The sequence below is a fragment of the Sminthopsis crassicaudata genome, chromosome 5 (assembly GCF_048593235.1).
Source record: "Sminthopsis crassicaudata isolate SCR6 chromosome 5, ASM4859323v1, whole genome shotgun sequence".
NCBI lineage: Eukaryota > Metazoa > Chordata > Mammalia > Dasyuromorphia > Dasyuridae > Sminthopsis > Sminthopsis crassicaudata.
In genome coordinates this window covers 87,232,754-87,258,639 of record NC_133621.1, presented here as the reverse complement: position 1 = coordinate 87,258,639, position 25,886 = coordinate 87,232,754, and the positions used below count along the sequence as shown (strand labels likewise).

The following is a 25,886-nucleotide window of genomic DNA, read 5'->3' as shown; positions in this document are numbered from 1 at the left end:
AAAAAAAAATCCATCAATCACCACCTCAAAGAGCTCCTTTGTGATAAACACACAGAAATATTATTGCTAAATTTAAAAACCCCACAAATCAAAGAGAACATTTTGTAAGAAACAAACAAACAAAAAATTTGAAATACGCTGGGGCTGCAATTAGAATTGTACAAGACTTATCAGTAGCCACATATAAAGATCTGGAATCATATCCATCAACAATAAAAAAAATTAGGCCTGCAGCCAAAAATATATCTAGCAAAATTATCTATATTTTTTGAATGAGAAAAAGTAGACAATCAAATAACTTAAGATTTTCAGGACTTTCTATCAACCAAACCCAAACTTAACAGAAAATTTAAAATATAGGAACCAATATCAAAAATGAATTACATAGACAAACTCTTCAAATTGTTTATATTTTTACATAGGAAATGTATAGGGTAGTTCAAAGGCAAAAGTGGCAGTGTTAAGATAAAAATAGTAATCATGTTATACAAATGAGGTGCAGAGGAAGAATAGACACAGAGGCATTAGAGGGGGGAGAAGGGCTCCTAGTTCTGAAAATCCACTCACATTGGGAATAAGTTCAATAGGCAATACAACATATATATTGTGAAGGGTATAGCATCCTCCAAAATCTAGAAAGAAATAAGGAGGGATGGATAGGCAGATGGGGAAGCAAAAGATAAGGAAAGAACACAAGGAAGGGATCATTGGGAAGAGGAGGTTAAGTAATAGCAAAGCAATTTATGGAGCAGAATTAATTAAAAAGTCAGCAGGATAGGAAAGACATGTGGGTATATGTGGATGTGGGTGTGTTAATATGTATATATCTACATATGTACACATAAATATATATTTTTTTCTTAATTGTAGCTTTCTTAGAGGTGGGGTGGGAGATGAAAAGAAAAGAGAAAAAGATAAAGTAAATATGTTACATAGCAGAGAACCAAAGAACAATTTATAAGGAAGTAAAGAAAAAAATGGACATTCAGGAATGTGATTTCTTCTACTAATGTATATTCTTTCTCGATCTGATAATTTGTTGTTAAAATATATTTCAAATCTTCCCTGATGTTTTGCTGGGTACATGACAATGTTCTCTTTGGTTTTGTTTTATGTAGTAATGTGAGTTCTCACTTAAAATTAGATAATGCAGACTTTGTAGGTATGAAAATATCAGAAAAAAGGTTAGTAACAAATGGAAAATTCAGGTGGATATATGATCCAAGATTGAAGATTGAAAGGGTATGAACTGTAGAAGGACAAAAGGCAAGGGAGTCAAGGGACAAGAACAATGTGTGTTTGATCGAGTCAACTAAAGAACTGAGACTGTGAAGAGAGGAAAATAAAGGCAGAGTAAAAGTAATGAGCTGTGGAAACAGGAAAGGAATGTTTCTACTAACTAAATATTGCAGTGAGATGGAGAACAGGTTTAGGAGGAATAAGACAGAATAGGTGAAAGGAAGGCTTTAGGAAGTTTATTTCTCTGTCTTTCAGCTTTCTAGTCAGAGGGAAGAGGCAAAGGAAGGTGTTGAGTATCAAAAGCCCAGTTACCTTCCATGATGATTAGATTTTATGTGATAAACTTATTTTGGGAGAAGGATAATGTTGGTAGATAGAAACCAAGAAGAGTAAATGGTGAAAAATGAAGTAAGATTTTTCTGGCATTCTAGTTTGCAAATAACATCATACAAGTTCCTTTATGTTCAGAATATTGCAACATTTCTTGAAAGAAATATAGTTGCTTGAAATAATTTGATTTCACCATCACATAGTAAAGACCAATGTGGGGTGGGGGGAGCAGAATCTTATCACCAAGATTGCAATAAGCATTTGGATGGACTACCTATTGACTTTATCAGTATGTATATATGGATAGACAGTATAGATTAAGAATGAGTTAGGCCCAGTGTTGAAGAAAAGAAAAGATTTGGTTGCCTATGAAAACTTACAAATCTCTGTTCCTGACCCAAAGAGTCATGAAAGAAACAACCTATCTTTTTAATATCACTATTCTTCCACTTTGAATCAACTCATGAAATACAATAACCTCCAAAGAATTACAAATTAATATTTACTGGAGATAATGGAGAGGCACATGGGAATGTGAGCAGACTTCAACAGAAGACCAATGAGGAGCAAAATATTAAGGAATTTTATGATAGGAAGAGAAAATGTGCTGGTCATTTAGCAGAGGCAAAGGATTACAGGTGGAAAGTTAAAGGGCTTCGCTGATATATTTCTGATGTCGAGAGAAATAAAGAAAGACCTGAAACACAATGGGTGGACTCTCTATGGCAAATTTAGGGGAGAACATGAATAAGAATTACACAGAATGTACAGGAATAGAAAGGATGCAGTCTGCTTTGGTAGAACTCCCAAACTGAAGAGCTCACATCTATTTAAATAATTTTTATATTACCTTCCCCAAACTCTGGGTTGTTGTTAGGGAAGTTACAAACATATAATATACAAATGAGTTGTTACTGTGAAAAGGAATGATCACTATTGTGACTACAATCATTATTATCAACAAAAACAAATTTCACCAACAAGTAAATAAATGGGTAATAAATATTTGTTGAAGAGGCAGTGTGGTTCAATAGAAAGAACATTTGCTGTTGAGTGAGAAGATTTGGGATTGAATATTTACTTTTCCATTTACTATGTGACTTTGAGCAGATCATTTTACCTGTGGGAACCTCAATTTCATGATCTATACAGTAGGGATAATATTTTTGCACTAGCTACTTCTTATAATGGTTATGAGTATCAAATGAAATAATACTTGCCAAATAAGCAACATGAAATAATGGGGAAAATATTGGATTTGGAGTCAGAAGTCCTGTATTCAATTGTAAGGGCTACTTCTTACTACTGAGAGCTATGAACTAAAGAGAAAAAGGCACTTTATCTTTTTGGGCTTCAGTTACTTCAGGGGAAGATCTAATAATCTGTAAGGTCCCATCCATTAGTGATGTTAAATAATACCGAATATTAAATATAGAATGTTACCATAGATGTTACTATTAAATGAAAAGAAACAAATCCCTTTGTCATTATAGCAGGGCTCCTTCCCTTACTCAGGTTTGTCTCCCTTGACATTTAGCTGTGACAGCTCAAGTTTTCTTTGTGGGATTTTTTTCTAATTAATTTCTTAAAGTAATTGAATGCTTATTAGAGTGAGACAAATAGTCCTAAGTCAAGACTATTTGTATTTCCTTCCACTTTTTCTGAGTGCATGGCATCCCTCCCCTATTTTTTGTATTATACTTTTAGTTCAGGTAAATCATGGTTAACACTGCACAATGCAGTTTGCCTTAATGTCCAATACTTTCCTCTCTTGAGACATATTATAAAGCAAGGAGTAAATACCTAACAGTTGTGTTATTTTTCAAATTTGCTATTCAGTGAACATAGTTATTAAAGAATCATATCAAGAGGAAATGCTTTTATTATACTGCTGTCCCAAAACTCTGAAGACGGTGTTATTATTGATTTAGCAATAGTCGACAAAGAATGTGCCAAAAATTAGGCCTTTTCTACTTGTTACATTTCTTCATAAAAACCTTTATTGCCCAGCCTTAGCCAATAATGATAACAGATAAAACTCTACTCAATGCAGTCTTCCTGTCAGTCAAATGAAGTCTTGTGCAGGGAACAAATTCCAAGCAATCTTTATTTCCCTCAGTTTTCATAAAACAAATGGAAAAAGGCAAATGAGAGTTCATACTCTCTACATAGGTCATGATGTAGGTGACTGACATGGCAATGCTGCTTTATCCCAGAAGGACCCAGAGGGACTACCTGCTTCTTCCTTCTCCCATAGCCAAGATCCTGAAATATATCCCATTTTTATGAAGTAAGACTCAAAAATTCTGACTTGCAACTGGTTCTGTAACTTACATGAACATAATCAAGCTCCTTCACTTCTCTGGTGCTCTGTTTTCTTATCCATAAAATCTCCTTAAATGTGATTAAAAAGGGACTTGAACTAGATGACCTATGTGATCTTTCTTTTATTCTATATCTATGATCATAATTTGGAATCTAGTATAGCATTTTTTTAAGAAAACCCAGTTTTTAAAATATATTGTCTAAGCATGCATGTTTGTTTAATAGCAAATAAAGCTAGATCCCAAGAGTTCTAATGCCCAATCCAGTTCTCTTCATTATCACTTACTTTGACTCTCGACTGACTCACCCTTTCAATTCATACTAGATAATACTCTCTGGCTTGAAAACCTCTGATGATTCTCCTTTGCTTACTAAGTTAAAAAAAAAAAAAGCTTCAAATAGATATTAGGAATCCTCTGCAATCTGACTTTCATCGATATTGCACCATGGAAAGAATGCTAGACTTGGAGGCTCAAGATCTGCGTTCAAATCCTTACTTTGTGTGAATAGTTATTACTTGTAGCATTTTGAACAAATTACTTCATCTTTCTTGCCCTCAGTTTCTTCATTTCCAAAATTAGGGTTTCAGCTAGGTTTTCCTTTAAGACCTTTAATAACTCTAAATAAGTATATGATTAGCCTTATCTTTCTAGTTTTATTTCACAGTTTCCTTTCAAATATCTTGTTCTCTAGTCAAATAGCAATATGATGTCTTACACTTTTCATGCCATCAAACTTTTGCTGCATCCTGTAACTACTGCAGGGTTCTCTCCTTAAACATTTGAAATTCTATCCATTCCTTCATGAAGCCTACCCAAATCTCCTTTAAATAAGAGAAAATGAGCTTTCCCTTTCCCCAACTCATCTAGCACTTTGTAAGATCTTTTGTTCTCCTACAGAACTTATCCCAAGGCAATTGTGGATCTATTTGTTAGAGTTGGAGTGTTTTGTAGAAATAGAGTTTGATTATTTGCCTTGCAATGCTTCTACAAACCACAGGAGATCCTTTTTCATACTCTGCTACCTTAAAGCATGTTATGTCCATTTATATTGATGTAGCATTATGTTTAGTTTCTATATACGTTGTGTCTGTCCCTACAAAAATGTAAGCTACCCACAAGCAGGAACTGTGCTACCCCCACCTTTGTATTCCCAATGTCTAACACAGTGTCTGACATAGAATAGGTTCTTAACAAATATTTGTTGAGAAGCAACTGGTTGGTTGATTAGTTGTCCTTCATTCTCAAAGAGCATCAAAATGACATCATATGTTAGAATCGAGTTACAGTGTGTCCAGCTGTGACTGATCAGACCAATAGGAGCTCGGAGTGTTCTGCCATAGGTCAAACAAAAATAGTCCATATGACCTTTTGGGGTGGCTTCTCCAGTTTTGTGCTTCTTGAATTTCTTCTGAGCTAATTGAATTCTTTTTTACTCATAGAGTACTGCACCTTCTCTGATGAGGGCATGTCATGCCTGTGCCAGTGTCTTCCATGTTATATAATTGATTCTAAAGTCTTTAAGGGTATCCTTGTATTGCTTTTTCTGACCACCTTTATGAGTAGAGGTCTTATTGCATTTCTAGGTACAATTCCAATCTAGGGCAATGACATTTTGAAAGATTTTGTGAATTTTGAGAAGAGATTGGACTAAATATTATTTGGTGTTCATGTTACTTTTTTTGATAAGAATCAAAATAATATAAAAAAACTAAGCTGTTATCAGTAGGAATTTATCCTAATTACCCAGATGCAAAGAGAAGTGTGCTGTATAGAATTGAGACCTGAACTCAAAGACAAGAAGATCTTGGTTCCAGTATCACCCCTGACTTATACTAGCTATATGACATGGGCAAGTCATTTAATTTTTCAGTCCTTTAGGCAAGTCTCTTAAAACTAAGACAATAAATTGCAGAGAAATTTCTGAGTTGCATTAGTAAAATGAATCCCAACTCCCCAACTCTTCAGGCCAGTGAAATCATAATTCTAGTACTTATTCCTAATCAAGAGGTGAAGCTGCCAGAGCCCCTCATCCAAATGATTTTAAATAAGGTAGTATCCTATTATATTTGCATGGCTACTGATACCCTTTGAAATACTGATTAGCCTAGGGACTGCTAGAATTTATTGATAGATCTGTCACTTTCCAAGCAGGGAAAGTATGGTTACAGTTGTATAATTTCCCTTTTTGTTTTAGCAGCAAAATATCTGTGGGAAAGGAGGAGAGATTATGTGAGTAAACATAGTATTGATCATTTAAATGAAAAGACTGGGTCTGGCAAAGAGTTTGGCTATCAATCCATGGATTGCAACTGTTGTTAGGTGCCCAATTCCAAGACTTTGATTAGTTGGTATATTTATGCATCAAAAGCACTTTTGTGTGTATTTTTTTCTTCTGTTAAGCTACAAATCATATTGCTGAATGATTAATGATCATTGTTGTATATACTTAGCTGCTGGGATTTTTAGAAATGGAACAGATTTATTATGTGATCAATTGTGTACTTCCTCCTAACCCAGAGCTGATCCAACCAGTAAAGCAAATAGAAACTAAGAATGTGGGCAATGTTCTCAGTGAATGAATGGTTGAAGGTATAGCCTGGCAGTTAGGAGACCTATGTGACATTGCCACAAGGCACTCTTCACCACTGTGGATTGCTGCTCTATAAATGGAAGGGGTTATAATAGATGATTTATTAAGAAAGGCAAACATTGCACAATGAAACAAATGCTATATTCAGTTTTCTCATCTGTAAAATGGAGCAGGTTGATGTGTAATACTCTCTCTCAGGATTGCTGTGAAGAAAGTTCTTTGTAAATGTTGTCTACTTTTAAAAATGTGTAATCATTCACTTTTTAAATTCTAATAAATCCCTCTAGGATTATTCAACATTATTTCAAAATACATTTATTATTTTATTGCATGCTATGCCCTCTATTAAGTACTTAGAATAAAAAGAAAAATAATAATGATAATACAAATGATTATTGAACTTAAGGAATTTACATCCTACCAGATCAAACAACATGTACACAATTGGAGATGGGGAAGGGAATAAACACACATACATATCTACACACACACGCATACCCACACAATAAGCAGTGATCTTGGAACTATGAAGACAAGCTAAAATTTGGCCTTAGACCCAAGATCTATGACTTATGGGTATCTCATGTAAGTTCTCTGTGCCTCAGCTTCTTCATTTGTAACATGGGGATAATACTAGCACCCAATTTCCAGAGTTATTATGAGGATAAAATGGATAATATTTATAAAACACTTTGTAAACCTTAAAATGCTATATAAATACTAATTATTATAAATATTTATTTATATATTATTATTATTTTATATTATTATCATTATCATAGTGGCATCAAGACAAGCTTTCTGAAGGAGGTGAACCCTGAACTGAACCTTGAAGGAAGCCAGATTATGAGACAGAGGTGAGGAAAAAGTACAGAAGTACACAAGAGAAATTAGGAAGGTCATGTACAGGAAACAGCAAGGAGACCAGTTTTTCTGAAGTTCAGTGTATTAAGGAAAAGAAAGTATAATTATCCTTTAAAGTAGGGATGGGAAAAGTCTGGCCTTGCCTAGGAAATCATGTGCTAAGGCAACTGCAGGAAATGATGAGCTGAAAGCTAGGTACAACAACCTCCCACTGCTTGAGTTTTTTTAAGCCAGTGAATGATATTATAAATATCCAAATGGCCCTTGGCAGAAAACATTTTCCCATACTTGCTTTGAAGGTAATCAGGATACAGAACATAAAGAGTTTTGAAAATACATGGAGACAGCTTTTATTCTTGTTGTTGTTATTCCAAAGGCAGCTGATAGCTTCAGGAGCCTCCAAATATTGAGGCTTCTTGAGCAGAAGAGTGACATAATTCTATATTTTAAGAATATCATTTTGACAGATTCTTGGAAGGAGACTGGAGGTAGGAGAGACTAAATGTGGGAAAAGCAATTAGGAGGCTATGACAATAGCCTTGGTGGGAGGCAATGACGGAGGACAGAAGGAGGCAGATGTGAGATGAGTTGTGGAGCATAATTGACAAGATTTGGTAATGCTGAAAAACAGTGTCAGAATTTTCATCATTGGTTATGTAGAAGAATGGTAGTGATGTCAACAGAAGAGGACATTTAGTAAGGAAATTTATTTGGGGAGAAGAGGGAATTAGTCTTTTTTTTTCTATGTGTTGACCCTGAGTTGTCTACCAAATAGATGTTTGGAAATTTCCAATAGGCAATTAATAATGTGATAATGGGACTCAAAATAGAAACTAAGGTTGAATGTGCAGGTAGAACTGGAAGCCATATGTATAGAAATAAGACTTGAATTCATGATGGATGAGCTCATTGAGAGAAAATAAAGAAGGAAAGGAGAAGAGGGCCTTAGACAAACACATACACATACAGATATCTGAGAGTGGAGTCATATGTTTCATATTAATATTGCCTCAGCCTGGTCCTGAGAATAAGTATCAGCTGACTTTGCAAGGGAAATAATTTAATAAGTTGCTGTGCTCTTGACCAGTCCTATGTTATGTTTTATTGGATGCCTATCATCTTTACTCTCTCATTGTCTTTAGCCTCCAACCCTTGAGTATAGGGAAACTGCAGGTCTGAACTGGAATTTAATAAGTTTCTCAGACTCAAAATGACTGACTTCCTCTAACACTGGTGTGAATATTAACAAATAGGAAACTTCAACTACCCAAAAGTTTACCAAAGTTACCTAAAATCAACTGGGCAACACCATTCCCTCCAGCCTCATAGCCTTTCTTCAAAACATAGCTACACTATGTGCCATAATATCTGAAATTTTACCATTACTTATTCATTTTTTTTGGCTAAATTGTTAGAATTCTGAACCTGTGTTATTTTTTGAATGCAGCTGCCTGGGGAAAGGGAATTCATTAAGGATTTGCTTATTGTTGGTTTCCCTCTATGGCAGCTAAATGGGAGCATGCAAGAATTGGGAATTTGGAAAGCTCATAAAGCCGGAAGAGGAATTTTTAAAAGACAAGGTCTGTCAGGAATGGCCAAACTTGGGCAAGGAATGTGAGCAAAGCATGCTTTCTTGGTATGACAGATGGTAAATATTTGTGGTATGAAAATATCAAACAATCAACACGTATTTTTAAGCTAGGGGGTACAAACACTAAGAATGAAACAATCTTGTCTCAAAGAGCTCGTAGTCTTTCGAGAGGGTGGGGTAAATGAGGAGGGAAGCTGGGCATCAATAAGTACAAATAAAAATATTTATAATAAAAATGTAAAGGGAATAACTACAAACATATACTGTATAGACTGATAATAAAAGGACTGGTAGTTTAAGAGAATCATGAAAGACTTCTTACAGAAGATTATGCCTGTGGGTATAAGGATGAAGTCCATTGTGGAAATGGGGGGATGGTCAATATGAAAGTATAAAGTCAGGAGATGGGGTAGTGTGTGTGTGTGTGTGTGTGTGTATGTGAGAGAGAGAGAGAGAGAGAGAGAGAGAGAGAGAGAGAGAGAGAGAGAGAGAGAGAGAGAGAGAGAGAGAGAGAGAGAGAGAGAGAGAAACAGAGAGAGAAACAGAGAGACAGACATAGGGACAGAGATAGAAAGACACAGAGAGACACACACAGACAGATGCAGACAGAGATGAAGGGGAGAGAGATAGAGACAAAGACACATAGAAAAAGACAAAGAAAGAAAGAGACAGACAGAGAGGCAAACATAGAGACACACAGAGACATACACAGAGAGAAAGAGATGGATATTGAGAGAAAGGGAGGGAGGGGGAGAGAGAAGGAGGGAGGAATGGAAAGGAGAGGAGATAAGAAGATTAGGAGGGAGGGATGGAGGGAGGGAAAGAAGCAGAATGAGAAACTCACTTTGTTTCAATCACAGAGTAGTGGGTGGAAGTGATATCCAATGAGGCTGGAGAGAGAGGTAAGGGTCAGATTATATAAGATATTAAAAAGTAAGCAGAAGAGTTTATATTTTGAGTCAATCAGAAGCCACTAAAATTGGCTAAGTAGAGAAATCTATGATTAAGGAAAATTACTTTGTCAGCAATGTTTTAAAGTGAAGATAGACGTGATAAAAGGACGCTGAAAAAGAGAATTTTGAAATAACTTAGGTGAGAGGTGGTAAGGGTCTGAATTTCTTCTATATCACCTCCTTACTTCTTCTACCTTAGAGTCCATCTCATGTTTTAAGAAGCTCAGGTACCATCTAAAATAGCAGATTATATGTTTCTCTATTAAGTTATAAGCTTCTTGAGAGCAAAGATGATGTCATTTTATCATTTTCATGTTGGTAGAGCCTCGAATAGTGCTGTACATATAGGAGATGTGTAGCAAAAATCTTCTCAGTTGTTTAATGGAACAAGGGATATCTTTTTGTTGTTGTTGTTCAGTCATTTTCGTTATGACTATATAGGTCTTCTTAGCAAAGATACTGGAATGGTTTGCCATTTCCTTCTCCAATTGATTTTACTGAAGGAAACTGAAGCAAACAGGATTGTAACTTGTACAACTAGTAAGAGTCTGAAGGCGGATTTTTCATTCAGGTCTTCCTGACTTCAGACCTAGAGCTTTATTTACTGTGCCACTTAGGTTCCCCCTGGAAGGAATATCTTAGGGGATGATCATAACTGACATTTACATAGCTTAGGTTTGCAAATAAACACATGTACTTCATCTCATTTGAGCCTCACAACATCTCTGAGCATAAGGCACTATAGGTAAAAAGTATTCCCCTTTTACAGGTGAAGGAAGCATTTCTCACAGTTAAGCCACCAGTATTATTGGTAAAATGAAACCCAAGACTTCCTGACCCAAAATCCAGGTCTCTAGCTATCACATTACACTATCCCTCAAGAGTTTCATTCTATGTAACTATGTCCTTTAAGTGCTAATAAAATCCTTTTTTTAAACCCAACTTTTATCTTGTTATCTAATGAGATAAAGATACTAGTCCACATTGGACTAGGCAAAAATCTGTTGGCAAGGCTAGGAAAGACATAGAAAAGAACTGTGTCTCAAGAATTTGGAGAAGGCCTGGCAAATAAAGATCAAATACAACAGATTAGAAAAGAAGCAGCAGCTGTGAAGTCTCTTATTTGATCCCTAGGGAACTCTTTCCTCCTGGAGTCTCTGATGGGCTCTCTGAGCAATCAGAACCCAGAATGTGCGCATTGGGCCCCTGGAATGGAGAATGAAGGGAGAAGGATGTTCATAGGCTCAAGAGAAGGACAGAAAGATATGGGAGAGTGCTGAAAGCAGTGTCTAACTGAAATTACGGCTAGTCCCAATGATCTGCTTGTCCCAAAGGATAGATAGGTAAATAGATAGATGATAGATTGGTAGATATAAATTTATTGATGGATGATAGATCAATTGATCATTTAAGTGCTAACTTATATGCCAGACACTGTGATAAGCTCTAGCAATTCAAATAAAAGCTAACACAGTAATTTCCCTCAAGGAATTTGCATTCTAGTGGGGGAAGACAGACCATGAAGGGGTACCAGTAAGGTAGGATAGCAAAGGGTACACTTGAGAGGGCATGTCAGGGAAATGGGAGGAATGGAAGGTGGCTTGGGACCTAGAAAAATAAGGCAGAAAGCTCAACTATCAAAGCCAGGGGAATCAGGGATCTAGTGGGGTGGAGATAGTTTGAGAGTAAATCAATGATGAATAGCCTACAGGAAATTAGAGGCAATTTTTAGTTTAGAAAGTCAGGCCTCTTCATTCCTACTTCAGTATAGCATAGTGTAGGATAAAGCTGAGCTTGAAGTTCAAGGGGTAGTTCTGCCATCTATTAGACTTGTGATTATGGATGTCCCTAAGCCTCAGATTGCTCATATGTGAAATCAGGGTATGAATATTCTGAGTTCTGAGGGAGACTTCATAAACTGTGAAATGTGATAGTGAAGAAGCATTATTAAGTATACATACTTTGTGCTCAGAACTGTGCTAAAGTGTTTGAGATACCAAAAAACAAACAAACATAAAAATATGAAATAATAATATTAATGATGATCATAACAATCATCATCATCCATTATATGTTATATATATTTGAGTTATTTCGTAGGACCATCATTGGCTCACCCCTTTTCTTTGAGTGGTCCAAGAGCACCTGATACCAATCCTCAACCTGTTTTCCATTCTCCTTCACTCTCATTGTTTACCTCCCCTTTCCCCAATCTCACACCAAGGGCACTAAATTCTACAATAGTCCTGAGGGCTGCATGAGCAAACCTTGGTTGCCATATAAGAGAAAGTTGAAATGACCAGCACAGTGAAGTAAAGAGGATTAGAGAGGCTGAGAATATTAATAACTAAAGACCACTAACATTATAAGACACCAATTTATAAGGTTCTTATAGGAACTTCACTGAAAACACCATCAAAACAGCAGAGAACAAGTTACACAGGTGCAGAGACCAAATGCTGTATATCTTCCCAAATCCCTCCATTGAGGCATCTGATAGCCTGTGTATTATGGGAAGTGACAGGAATTATTTCAATTTGATCTCCAAAGTTAGTGATGGCTCCCTGAGAACCTGTCAGTTGGACATATTTTACTTCCTATTTATACAAGCATGGATCACAGAAATCATTAGAAGAGGAAATTAATGAAAGTTGATATGAAATAAGAGCCCACAGGCAAAAGAAGCCTGTTTATCAGTACAACATTCTAACTCCCCCTAGACTCAAGTTCATTTTAGCTTTTGCTATGGTTCTTCCTTATTTCATTTGGGAAAATACTACAAACAGATTACTCATTTAAAGCTATAAAATTAATTATGATTGGAAAGTTGTAAGGAAATTTAAAAGGCAACATAATATCTTTTTAATAAGTTATAAGGGTATTATGGCAACTTAGCAAATAATTCTATCCCAATTACCAGTTTTCTTTTCACCTCCTCCCACTCTATGTGGTAGAAAAATAATTGAAAGCATCTTTTTTGACCAATCAATATTATCCTCTCTTTGTATGATATTTTTACTTTTCAAAGCTTTATATAGCTATAATCATATTTAATTCTTATGAGTTTTTATTAAAATATACCAATATTATTATTTTTTTTTTTTTTTTTTTGCTGAGGCAATTGGAGTTGTGACTCACCCAGAGTCACACTGATAGAAGTGGTAAGTGTCTGAGGTCAGATTTGAACTCAGGTCCTCCTGACTTTAGGGCTGGTACTCTATCCACTGCACCACCTAGATGCCTTCAATATATTATTTTATGATATGTCGTATCTTATATCATATATCATATTTTATCAAGGGTAGGACTTGGTCTATGATTTCATTGACATAGGAAATTTGTAGAGAAGAAGGTCAAGATCTAGATAGAGACCTAGAACACTAAGTAGTTAAATAATTTGCCCAGAGTCACAGCTTTTCTATGTTATAGGTGGAACTGGAATTCCCATATTTTTGGCTTGAAGTCAGTTCTATATTGACTATATCTTGCTATCTGTGCACATCTAGGTCCAAAGCATGAGGCCCAAATAAAAACCCATCTTTTTAACACTAGTGTTCTTCCAGAATTGCTGCATGGTTTTGGTTCATGAAATACCATGATTGTATTTCAGCCTCAAGTTGAGGTTTATCTAAGGGGCAAAGGAGAGTTGTAGGATGAGCATAAGGAAGGCGTGGCATAATTGGGCAGAAAATGACAACTACTTGGCCAATAAAAACCAGAAGATGCCCACTGAGTAACTCTCATGTTCCATTGGTATTCATGAAATGTTAAGAGATTGAGAGTCCGACCAATGAATCCATAAATATTAAGTTTTTATTCTTTAGTAGGCACTGTGCTAAGTACTGAAGAAATAATCACACAAAATAGTCTCTTCTCTCAAGGAACTGGCATAATAATAGGCCAATTTTCTTTGTTAAATTTATTGGAGGATACCAATCAGTCACACAGGATGAGGGCTAGTTGTGTTGTGCTTGAAGGGAGTGTCTATATCAATGAGATCACAGATCCACTGAAGTATTAAAAGTATGATCATAGTATGGCAGAGCAGAGAATACAATTAGGAAAGAAGAGAACTAAGTGCTAGGCCAGGGTTCTTCCACTATCTCTGTGAATGCAAAGTCATTTATTTTCTTTAAGTCTCAACTTCTCATCTTAAATTAAGGGAGTTGTACCAGACAGATAATCTCTGATGTCCCATTGAGCACAAATATCCTGATTCTTTATTCATAGTTTTCTAAATCTTCTTTCAAAAGATAAAAACCAATAACTTTTTGGACAATTATTTAACTTTGTCTTCCTTTTTTCTTTGCAATAATGTGTTTTCCGCTTCTAATCAGTTGTTAACTTGATATACTTCATATTTATAGGCTTCAACATTGCTAGTACATCATAATCTCTATCCCTAAAATCTCTGTTCTTGCATTTTCCCCATTCTTTTTAATAAGATCACTTAAATTCTCTTTGTAATTGTGGCTTGCTTACTCTCTCTCCCTTCACAATTCTGGTTAAGTAGCTTCAAAAATCTTTGGCTATTTTTCATTTAGACATTAAGTGTTCTTTGTCTCTCTCTGCCCCTTATCTAGATCTGCTGTGTTTTATGTTTTAGGACTTTTACACTGACTTGAACCAGAACAGTTCTGTGAGAATTTACATGAAGATCCTTTTTTGCCCTAGTTCTTCTATTTCCCTCAGATTTCTTAAAGATATCTTTATTGTTTCCATTTTCTAGCAGTTTCTATGTTGTAGGTATAGTTTTGCTTTTATATTTCTTTGTCTAATATATTAGCTGTTGCTACTAGTATTCCTTATTTTATTTTTAGCTCCTCAACTATTTTTCTTGTTTTGGCCATCTTTTTCAGAGCATTGTTATAATTTTACTTTTCTTTATTGAAAACCATTTCTTTTCTGTGAAAATATCCTTCTCATCAGTTTTTCAATGGAGGGAAAATATAATTTGTTGGAATCCTTTGCCCTGTATCACACAACACAAAACCAGTAAGCCCTGAAACAATTGTACAATGCATTTGGTTTACTCTCTTTTCTCCATTAGTCAGATTTCTTTAGTCTACTTTTTTATAAAGGGCTGAAACTCTTGAGTCAATGCACTGATTGGAGAATATAAGAATATGCTTGGAAAATAGCCCTTCCCACTCTCCTGTGCTGGCCCAATCATTTGGTGTATACAGAGAATAGTGGGAGGGATTAGGAGGTGCAGTGAAACTAGCTAGAATGACTCTGGGTGGGAGACGAAGAGGTGAGGTGGCAGAGATTCTGCTTCCCCTTGACTTCTACCGCTGAAGACCAAGAATAAAGACTTTTATTAGACTTTTATTCCTGGGTATCCAGGATGGTATCCAGGTATCCAGGGTGCTAACATGGTCGCCACACTTTTTGACTGCTTAAAGAGAGGTATAGTGTCTAAAATGAGGGAGGAGATAGGTCTATTGTACTTTGGTCAAAAGAATCACTGGATACTGTTTAAGGTCTTTTTAAGTTAAAGACACTGAGCTAAGCAGTAAGGATACAATGAAAGACAAAAACAGAATCTACCTTCAAGAGCTAATATTGAGATGGGGGAAATTGTGAATCATTCAGTATAAATAAGATAAATGTTGTTATTCTTCAGTCATCCAATCATGTTTGACCCTGTAGACCATGTTGCCCAGAGGATGTACTTGGCCAAGATACTGGAGAGATTTCCATTTCCAATAAATTAGAATAAAAAGATTAAATGACTTGCCTAGCATCATACAATTAGTTAAGTGTCTGAGGTTAGATTTGAAATCAGGTCTTCCTGCTTTTAGTCCCAGTGATAGAAGGTTATTTCAGAGACTGCACATTAGCTCAGTGATTGGGAAGGATTTCTTTCAAAGTGTGGGAGTTTAGGAGTCTTAAAGGAAGATATGAAAACTAATGAAGAGGAGGGAGAGAATTCCCAGAATTAAAGATAGTCAGTGGACAAGCATCAAGACCAGAGACTGAATGTCATGTCCAGTGAAAAACAAGTGGCCAATATAGTTGGTAGTATATGCAGAGCAAAGTAAAGAGTATAAAGCTCTTTTATAAAGGAAAAATGGGAAGTGGCCAGATTTAAGAGCTTCATGTGTCCAAAGATGACCTTATATTTGATTCTGAAGAGACTAGAGAGCTCCGGAGTTTATTAGGTAGTGAAGTGTCATAGGTAGATCTCCATTTTATCACTTGGATTAGAATTGGGAAAATCTTCAGGCAGTGAGAACAATTTGAAAGCAATTGAAATAGTTGAGGCAAGAAATTATGAATTGAGGTGCCTGGATAGTAGATGTTCCACCCAAGGTGACACTTTTTTTTTTTTTGCTTGGACACATATGTTTTTATTTAGTTTACATATTCTAATCATCTAATGATGTATTTCTATTAACCTTTCTAAAATATAAATTTCAACTAATATCTTTTGTTTATATATCACCTACTTTTCATATTGTATCTTTCTCCCTATTCCCTGAGAGCCAACTGTATTAAAACAAAATAATAAATTAGGTGAGGGGGAAAAAGTTCCACAAAATTAAGTAATACATTTTTAAAAGTATAATTTTCTGTTCAGCACTCCACAGCCACCAATCCCCACCTCTGAAAAGAAGTGAAGGAGAGGTTCTCATAGATCTTCATGGTGCTGGCTTGGTAGTTACAATTTATCAGCTTTCAGTTTTTTAATTTTTATTCCCATTTTATCATTTTTTATTATAACTTTTTTTTTACAAAACATTTGTATGGCTAATTTTTCAACATTGACCCTTGCAGAACCTTCTGTTCCAACTTTTCCCTTTCCCTCCACCCTCTCCCCATTGGCAGGTAGTCCAATACATGTTAAATATGTTAAAATATATGTTAAATTCAATATATGTATACATATTTATACATTTATCTTGCTGCACAAGAAAAATCAGATCCAGAAAGAAAAAAAAATACTCAAGAAGGAAAACAAAAATGCAAGCAAACAATAACAGAAAGAGTATAAATGCTATGTTGTGATCTACACTTATTTCCTATAATTCTCTCTCTGGGTATAGCTGATTCTCTTCTATACTGAACTATTAGAATTGGTTTGAATCACAAGATAACACTTTTTATGAGGAACAATGCTAACTGTAACATCTAGAAAGCAATAGGGATGAGAACAGAAAAGGAAATTCTACCATTTTTTTTGTTGTGTCTGACTCTTCTCGGCCACATTTGGGTTTTTCTTGGCAAAGATGCCATAGTGTTTGCTATTTCCATCTCTACCTCTTTTTACTTTGAAGGAAACGAAAGCAAAAAGGATTAATTGACTTGCCCAGGGTCACACAGGCACAGGCTAGATTTGAATAGTTCTTCCTGACTCCAGGCCCAGTATTCTATCTACTATACCACTTAACTGTTCTCATTCTGTTATATAAGAATTCATTAAATATTGGGGAATGTTCAGATTGGAGAAAACATGATTTAACAAGAATGAAATAGCAGTTTTGAAATATTTTAAAAGCTGTCATGTGGAAGAAGAAATACAATCATTCTACTTGGCTGAAGAGGGCAGAAATGAGAACATTGAGTGAAAACTACTGAGTGGCAAGTTTAAGCTTGTTATAAGAAAACCATTACTATCATTTAGCCATCCCCAAGTGGAATTGGCATTTTGTAAACTTTTGATTATTTTGGGTTCTGAATTATTGTCATCCACAGGAAGAGTGATGGGCCATTATGAAGTGGAAAATAGCTAACTCTCAATAATTTTTCTCTCCACTGGAGAAGATCTAAGTGGGGATGTTATGGAAGACTTTTGTATGAGTAAAGGTTGAACTTGATCATATGTGAGGATCATTATGACTAGTATTCTATGATCCTGTAATTTTGGATATGATTCTGACAAAGACAGAAATAAAATCAATGCAGCAAGCATCCATTAAGCACACACCCTATATGTAAGCTGCCATATAGGATCCTGCATGGGGACAGAGAAACATTCTCTACCCTCAAGAACTATGATATGATACTGGTGAACTACAATATGTAAATAGAAAAATTCAGGTAATAGAGTGGAGTAGTAACTTTCCTGGACCTCAATTTGGCCCTCTATAAAATGAGAGGTGATATTGCCTATGACTACTATAAAACAAGGGACTTCTACAATATCATGTTTTCTTATGGTTGATGCCTAGTAGCATTAGTGATTTTCAGTTTCTATCATCATTGCCATCTCCCTTTATAATGTAATTATTAATTCTGATATTTTCTGTGTGATGATCATTTTATCTTTCTTCCCATATGATACAGACAGCAGCAGCTGAAGGTTCACTCACATAATCTTTAGGTGCCTTGTAGAGAAGGGCAGTGAGGCATTCAGACCCAAGAGCATTTTCTTCCTTCTTCAGCAATGATCTACTTCTTGAGCTGTGATTTTTTGCTGTTGCATCATTAGCTCCTTCATACTTTGCTTTATACTCAGCATTACTCTGTATTTCTTATCCTTTCTTGTATCACAGGGACTGATATCAATGACCATTAATATGAGCTGAGAAAATTACCTCAATTGAAGCAGATTGATACTTTTTTCATAACTTATAGCCTTAGAAAATAGCCCAGAATCCTGAAAGACTTGTTCAGTATCCCATAGTATATATCAGAAAAGGACCTTAAACGCAGGTCTTTCTGAATCTAAATCTATGTCTGCTTTATACTTTAGTATGATGCCATTCTCTGAAGGTATTCTTTTTATGCAATCTCAATCTGGTGTTTTTATCTCAAGCCCTACACAGCCATTTTTCTCCTCCTTAAGATCTCTGAAGTGTCAAAAGTGATAGTTTGTAGATGCTTATTTTGACATTCTCTTTTTCCCTCATCAACTTCATTCTTTTTAATGCAAACTTTCATTTATTCCATCTTTAGCAGGCCTCAGATACTCATTGTTTTTGGCTTACTTTCCTTTGCCCCTGTGTGAAGTTCCCTAACTTTGAAGAAAAAAGGAGGGTGTATTTTTGAAGCAAGTGTTACTTACAAAGGGTTCTTTTCTCCTCTAGAAAGGATAGCTTCTCTTTCCTGTTTGCCTGCTTTAACTCTTGTTTATCTCTAGCTATCTCACGTGTTTTCTTTCTTTTTTCCTCACAACAAACTGAAATATTTCCTTCTCTTTCCCTCTTTCTTCCCATATAGCTCCATTTAGACATTCATTTAGATGGAAATTACAAATTCATTTGTTTCTATTCCTTTTTTCTTAGGTCCTTGAAGTTGGTGCAAGTGTGTCTCACTTATATTATGGCTTTCTTTGGGCAGTTTTCATAGTCGTTTTTTTTTTTCCATCACAAAGGGACTGGTATCACAGAGACTGTGAACGGTGCCCTTGTTCTCTACACCAGACACACTGTTCCTGACAGCATAGTATACTCAGCTGATTTTTTGAATCATATCTGTAGCATCTGTTCTGAGGACCAATGAAAATCCTTCTTATGAAATGAAATGAGAAGCACCTACCAGGTGGTGAACCACACTGTCCCCTGGCACAATGTCAGCTTGTACTTGTCTTTCCTTATCCAAACCACAAACCCAGCTGCTACTTGCACTTTGTTAATATAGGGTAAAAGAAGCAGTAAAAATTTGAGACCAAGTAAATATATTTTTATCATATTTCCTTACTTACATCATAATGGTTGCATGACTAACTGTCTCTGCCAAAGAGAAAGAGGAGAATTTTCAGCTTGCAAGTTGCAATAACCATAAAATTCTTTTAGTACTTCTGGTTCTTTTTTACTTTCTTGATAAATATGCAAAATAAATAGTCTTTATCTGATGATCTGAACCCCAGGCCAAAGCCCTAAGTGAAATGAAAATAAAGTATTTTTGTAAAGAGATAGACAAAGAACATGATCTCTGTATTTAGTACCTATACCTTGAACCTAAGAGCTAGTTTACAAAGTTTACAAGTTTACAAATAGCTCTCCCCAATCAACAACTTAACCCCCACACATATACCCAGTGCTTCTGTCATGTAAGGAAAGCAATGTAACTTAATAGGAAGAATATTGCATTTAGTGTCACAAAGTCTGAGTTTAAATCAGCTCTAATAGTACTTCTTTGCTAATGGTCAAATTATTTTACTTCTGTGAGCCTCAGTTTCCACATCTGTGAAATGAAGTCAAAGGACTTGATTTCTATAATTCATTCCAGCCTTAAGACTTTAATGATGTTAAGATTAGATAATGTTTAAACATCCACATAATTCCATGTGGCATATTTACTCCAGTGGCAATTTGCCTAGAGGAATAGACTGCTTTGATAAAAGACTATAAATTTTGTTCAGTGAGAATTACACCAGATGTTGTGACTTCCTAAAATGATAGTGTAGCCCTTTATCCTCAAGTTTCTTTGATGAGAATGAGTGCTTCTGGTAAATGTCCAACAATTACAATTCAGGATAAAATGTTTGGAATTTAGCAAGTAGTAATAATAGGTCTAAGATCCTATATTTATATTGCATTTCATAGTAAACAAAGCACCTTCCTTCTGAGAACCTTAGGTGATTGATATTATCAGCCTGATGAACCTTATTTTACAGGTACAAAAATGAAGGCCCAGAAAGGTTGCTGCTTTCCCCTATATCAACACAACTAAATGTCAGAGCTGGTAAATAAATGGAGATTATCTGACCCCAAAATTGCTTTTTGTTTTAAAGGCTTATATTCAGCAACAGTAAACTCTTATACTTAACCTCTGGACAATCATGAGAAAATCAGGTACTTTTCTGAGACTCATTACACTGATCCATAAACTGAGTAGTTGGGTTAGATGATTTTCCTGGCAATTCCAGCTTGAAGTTTGTGATCCTATGAATGAGATAATCTTGCTTCCTTCTGGCTCAAGTACTTTACAATTCTGTGAGTCCAAGTCTGCCATTTTGTCTTTTTTCTGGTATTGTAGCTCTTAAATAAAATAGAATGTTTTATGTCAATGTATTATGAAACACCTAGAACAATTATTGTGTATTCAAGAATGGATGAAGAACAAGAAGAGAATCACTTTCTTACTTTAATATGCCAATGTGTTAAGCAATTTTTTTTTTAAAGAACAGAAAAATGAGAACAAGCAACTATGTTTTTCAATCACTATAGGGCTGTTTCATTCTCCTGATTAAAAATATCCTGAATTGAAGAATAAGTTGCAAAAAATATAAACACCAAAGAAATGAAGCAAAGTAGAACAGGATATTTTAGCTTCTAGAGATTGTATCTCCACTCTTTTTTCCCTTCAGTGCTTCCAAGATCTCTATTCATTATCTATGGAATTGTTTTAAACTTGTGGTGAGGGAAAAAAAAACAAAAACAAACAAAAATCCCAATAAACCATTTCTGATGAATGTTATTAATTGCATTTGGTTTACCATCCTATTTGATTTACCCTATTAGAATTATATGATATTTAAAATAGAAGGGGCCTGAGAGGTCATTTTATTCAATGTTTTGATAATATAATTATCATCTTGGATCTTTCTAAAAGCTAATTGGCCAAATATTTCTTGTCTTTATTTCTTAATATATCCAGTAACAGGAAATGTCTAGCTTCAGGTAACTGGTTCTGTAGTTGGGTAATTCTAATTGTTAACCAAAAAGAATTCTTTTCTAAATTGAGGCAAAATCCTCATTCTGATTAAAGACATATTTTACTTCTGTTCTGTAGAGCAATAGTTTTAAAATGTTTTGATTTCAGTACCTTGTTACACTACTAAGAGGATCCCAAAGAGTTTTTGTTGGCATAGTTTATAACTATAAATATTTCCCATATTAGAATTTAATACTGAAAATATTTGACATATTCATTTAAAAATCACATTAATTCACGTAATATATTGTTGATATGAAAAATATATTTTATGGAACATAGCAATAAGTTTCCAAAATGAAAAAAGAAACTATGAAAAAAGTGGCATTGTTTGTTTGGTTTAAGCAAAATCAGATTCTCATATCTACTTCTGCATTGTTTGTTGTGATACCTTATTTTGTAGAATATGAAGAAATTCTGGTCTTTATATTTATGAAGTTGGAAAATTAAGGACTATTTTCATAAACAATAACATCTTTTTTTTTTCCCCCTGAGCCTGGGGTTAAGTGACTTGCCCAGGGTCACACAGCTAGGAAGTGTTAAGTGTCTGAGAACAAATTTGAACTCGGGTCCTCCTGAATTCAAGGCTGGTGCTCTATCCACTGCGCCACCTAGCTGCCCCAACAATAACATCTTAATTTTATTATGAAAATTGTTGTGGCTTCATGGACTACTCACTTATACTATTGTTGGAAAGCCACTGCTTTTAGAGCTTTAGAGGAAGTCTACTTCCTCTTCCACATGACTGATCTTAAATATTTCAAATCAGATAATATCTTACTCATTACTCTTTTAAAAAAATTCCCTCTTCCTTAAATGATTTATTATATGGTATTGTTTTTAAATTCCTTCATAATATTGTTGAGCATTCTCTAACATACTCCATTTTGCCAATAACTTCTCTAAATATACAGCACCTCCACTGCTGGCAGAGCTTTGTATTGGTTCAGTTAGTTAACACATCATTTTGGATCTATGCCCCTGAAATCACTGCTCACCCAATCACCAATATCTAGAATTCATGCTACTAACAGCCCAAAGAAATCAGAGGAGGAAAAGGAACTACATGTACAAAAATATTTTGTTGCAGCTTTCTTTTTAGTGGCAAAGAACCAGAAATGGTTAAAAAATTATGATATATAACTGTAATAGAAAATTATTGCACAATCAGAAATGAGAAAAGGTATAGTTTCAGAGAAATCTTAAAGATATTATATAACTTCTCCTACTAAATGAAGTGAACAAAACCAAACAATTTATATAATATATAACATTAGCATATTTATAAAGAAAAACAACTTTGGAAGACTGAAACTTAAGATTAATTGAATGACCAGCACAATTCAAAGAGATAATGATGTAGTATAGTAAAGATAAGACAGATTTTTGGAAAAATACATATTGGAATTTGTTTTACTTCACTATTCATATTTATCATATATACTTTGATATCTTTTCTTTTTCAAATGAAGAAGATGAGAAGAAAAGGAGGAATGAAGATAGGTAGTAATAAAAATCATAACAATAATAGCTGGTTTTGTATAGTGTTTTGATGTTTACAAACCATTTTGTAAATGTTATCTCATTTTATCCTTATAACAACTCTGGGAGGGAGATGCCATTATTAGTTCCATATTTTATAGATGAGTATGCTCAGGCAGAGATTAAGCAATTTTCCCAGAGTTACACAGAAAGAAGGGTCTGAAACTAGATTTGAATTTTGATCTTCCTGATACCAGGTCCAATACTCTATGTACTGTGCCATCTGGTTTCCTCTAGCAAAAAAAAAAAAAAAAAAGGAAAGAGAAGAGTAAGGAATAAAAGAAAAAAGAAACAAAGGAATATAGGAAGGAAGGAAAGAAGGGAGGGAAGAAGTAAAAAAAAAAGAGGGAGAAAGGAAGGAAGAAAAGAGAAAGATCATTGAGGCATCTTTTTAAAAATACATTAAGAGAACAAAATAAAGACTAGAAATAAAAATAACTGCAGACAAGCAATATAGTTTAAAAGATGCAGGTTGCATTTGAATTTAGTATGTAATTTTAAAGAAAAGCAAACCAATAGGTATATGTTATATACTTCTTTCTCTTCTACAATGCAAAGGGAATGACTATTTGTTGCTTGCTAACTTTAGAATAAAATATTGTTTTTCTAAAATATGGCACCCACAATTGAAGAATTCAGGATAGTCAGGATGAGTTTTAAAAGAGAAGGCAAACTATATGCCAAGAAAGCTTGACTTTAATTTTTGGAAAATTCTAGAACATTTTATTGAAAAGTTGCCTGTTAACATATAGAAGAGAAAACAATGTTTACAGAGCACCAGCATTGCTTTATCAATAATAGATGATACTACTCAAGCATTGTGGCTTACCAGATACCTCTCAGCTGAGGTCCCAAGGATTTGTGACCTGTACCTGTTCCTATCCTCCACCTGGCCTTACAGTTTCCATTCCTGCCCTTCAAATGGCTTACAGTTTCCTAGGTTTGGTTTGGGAAGTTTTATTTTTCCTCTTTCCTAGAAGATCAATACCTTGTCATAGTCAAAATAAGGTAAACTGAGGCAAAAAGTTCCAAGCACAATCAATTTATTTTCAATTTATAATAGTTTACCAGTAAATAAAATTTCAGTTTCTTAAGCAAAGCTAAGGCCCCAAATAAAGGGGACAGGTCCCCTAAATAGTTTTGGGGGAGTATAGAACAGAAAACAGGAGTTTGCAGTTAGGGGGAAAATTGTGATTGCTTCATTAATGATGTTAAGCTCTTGTAACCAATCATATTGATTGGTTACAGAACCAAGGCATGGGGGAAAATATGAATGGTTGGAAATTGGGAATGAGGGACTAGCAACAATCCTCTCCTTCCCTCCTATGATTAAAAAAAATGTTTATTGTTTTGAGTCCACCTACAGGGTGACAGATAGTAGACCGCACTTCTTTGGATAGCAAACCAGACATCCTTGAAGGATAACTTGGTGGTGTAAAGATACTAGGCCAGACTCCCTGGTGTCTACCTGTCACCCCAAGGACTACAGATTTCCTTGAGGCAAAAAGAGAATAGTAATTAACAAGAGAACTGGATTTCTAAACTTAACTCATTACAGAGCAGTTGAGTTTCTGAATTATAAATTCAGAGACAAAGAACTGTGACTTAGGCAATTATAGTACAAAAATCAATTAATTGTAAGTAGTCAATTTAAAAAAGACATGGAATCATTCTCATCATTTCAACCTAGAAATTGTTCCTCTCCCAGCTAATCTAGAAAAAGTTATTATTTAGAGAGTTGCTAATTTTATCCCTCTTACGCGCACACACACACACACACGCACACACACGTACACACATACCAAGGAAAAATAAAAGAAGTAGTAAATAAACAATATTAATTAGCTATGGAAGACATTATTTTATTCCTGTAGAGAGAAGATGATGGCAAGCAGTAAATGACCAAGAATAGTTAGAACAGATATAGAAAACATTGCAGATTTAATTTACCCAGGTTTCATGAAAACATTTGATAAGGTTTCTCATTCCTGTGGAAATGCTAGCTATATGAACATATAGTTAGACAAACTCTATATGATAAATAATTACTGGATTTAAAAATCATTAAGTGTTTTATGTTCATTTAGAAGAGAATCACTCAAGTGAAATTTGAGTTTGATCCTGTTCTTAACATTTCTGTTACTAACTTGGATGATAACAGGGATGACACATTTATCAGACTTTTAGTTACAACAGAGTATAATTACAAATAATATGCTGGAATGATAGAATCAGGATGCAAAAAAGATCTTGATGAGCCAGAAAGTTGGGTCAAATCCACAGATGGAATTTAATGTGGATAAATGTCAAATCTGGCACATGGGCTCAAAGTATGTTTATAAATACAAAGTCAGGGAGGTCTAACTAGGGAATAGTTTGTCTCAAAAATATTGGGATGTTTAATGAATTTCAATTTCAGTATGAATCCATACTGGGAAAAAAAATGTTCATGGAATCTCAGGGCAAATGACTAAACCTAACAATTCATTTCTAAGGCAAAGAAATTCCCTCTTTCAATGCAGCTTGCCCCTTTTCCACAAGTTGTCATATTTGTGAATAGCAGAGTATTGAAAGGTCAAGTGACATGCCAAGAATTATGTAGCCAGTATATATTAAATGTGAGACTTGAACACAGATTTTCCTGGCTGGCTCTCTATCCACTCCACCATGCTGCCTCTTGTGATTTTATGATATATGGGAAGAGGCATAGAGTTCAGGATCAGAAAAAAGAGGGTGTTGTTGTATCCAGCTTTTGACAGATCAGCTCTAGAAGATTAGATTCTGTTCTGGGCACTGCATTTTAAGAAAGAAATTGATGAACTGGAGAACATTCAAAAGAGGGCAAC

The 25,886-nt window shown here is 34.9% G+C and overlaps 1 protein-coding gene across 1 annotated transcript in view; it reads left to right on the top strand.

The window, feature by feature from the left end:
* DPP6 (dipeptidyl peptidase like 6) overlaps positions 1–25,886 on the top strand; it is a 1,195,887-nt gene that overhangs the window by 138,046 nt on the left and 1,031,955 nt on the right. The gene's annotated exons all lie outside the window — the stretch shown is intronic.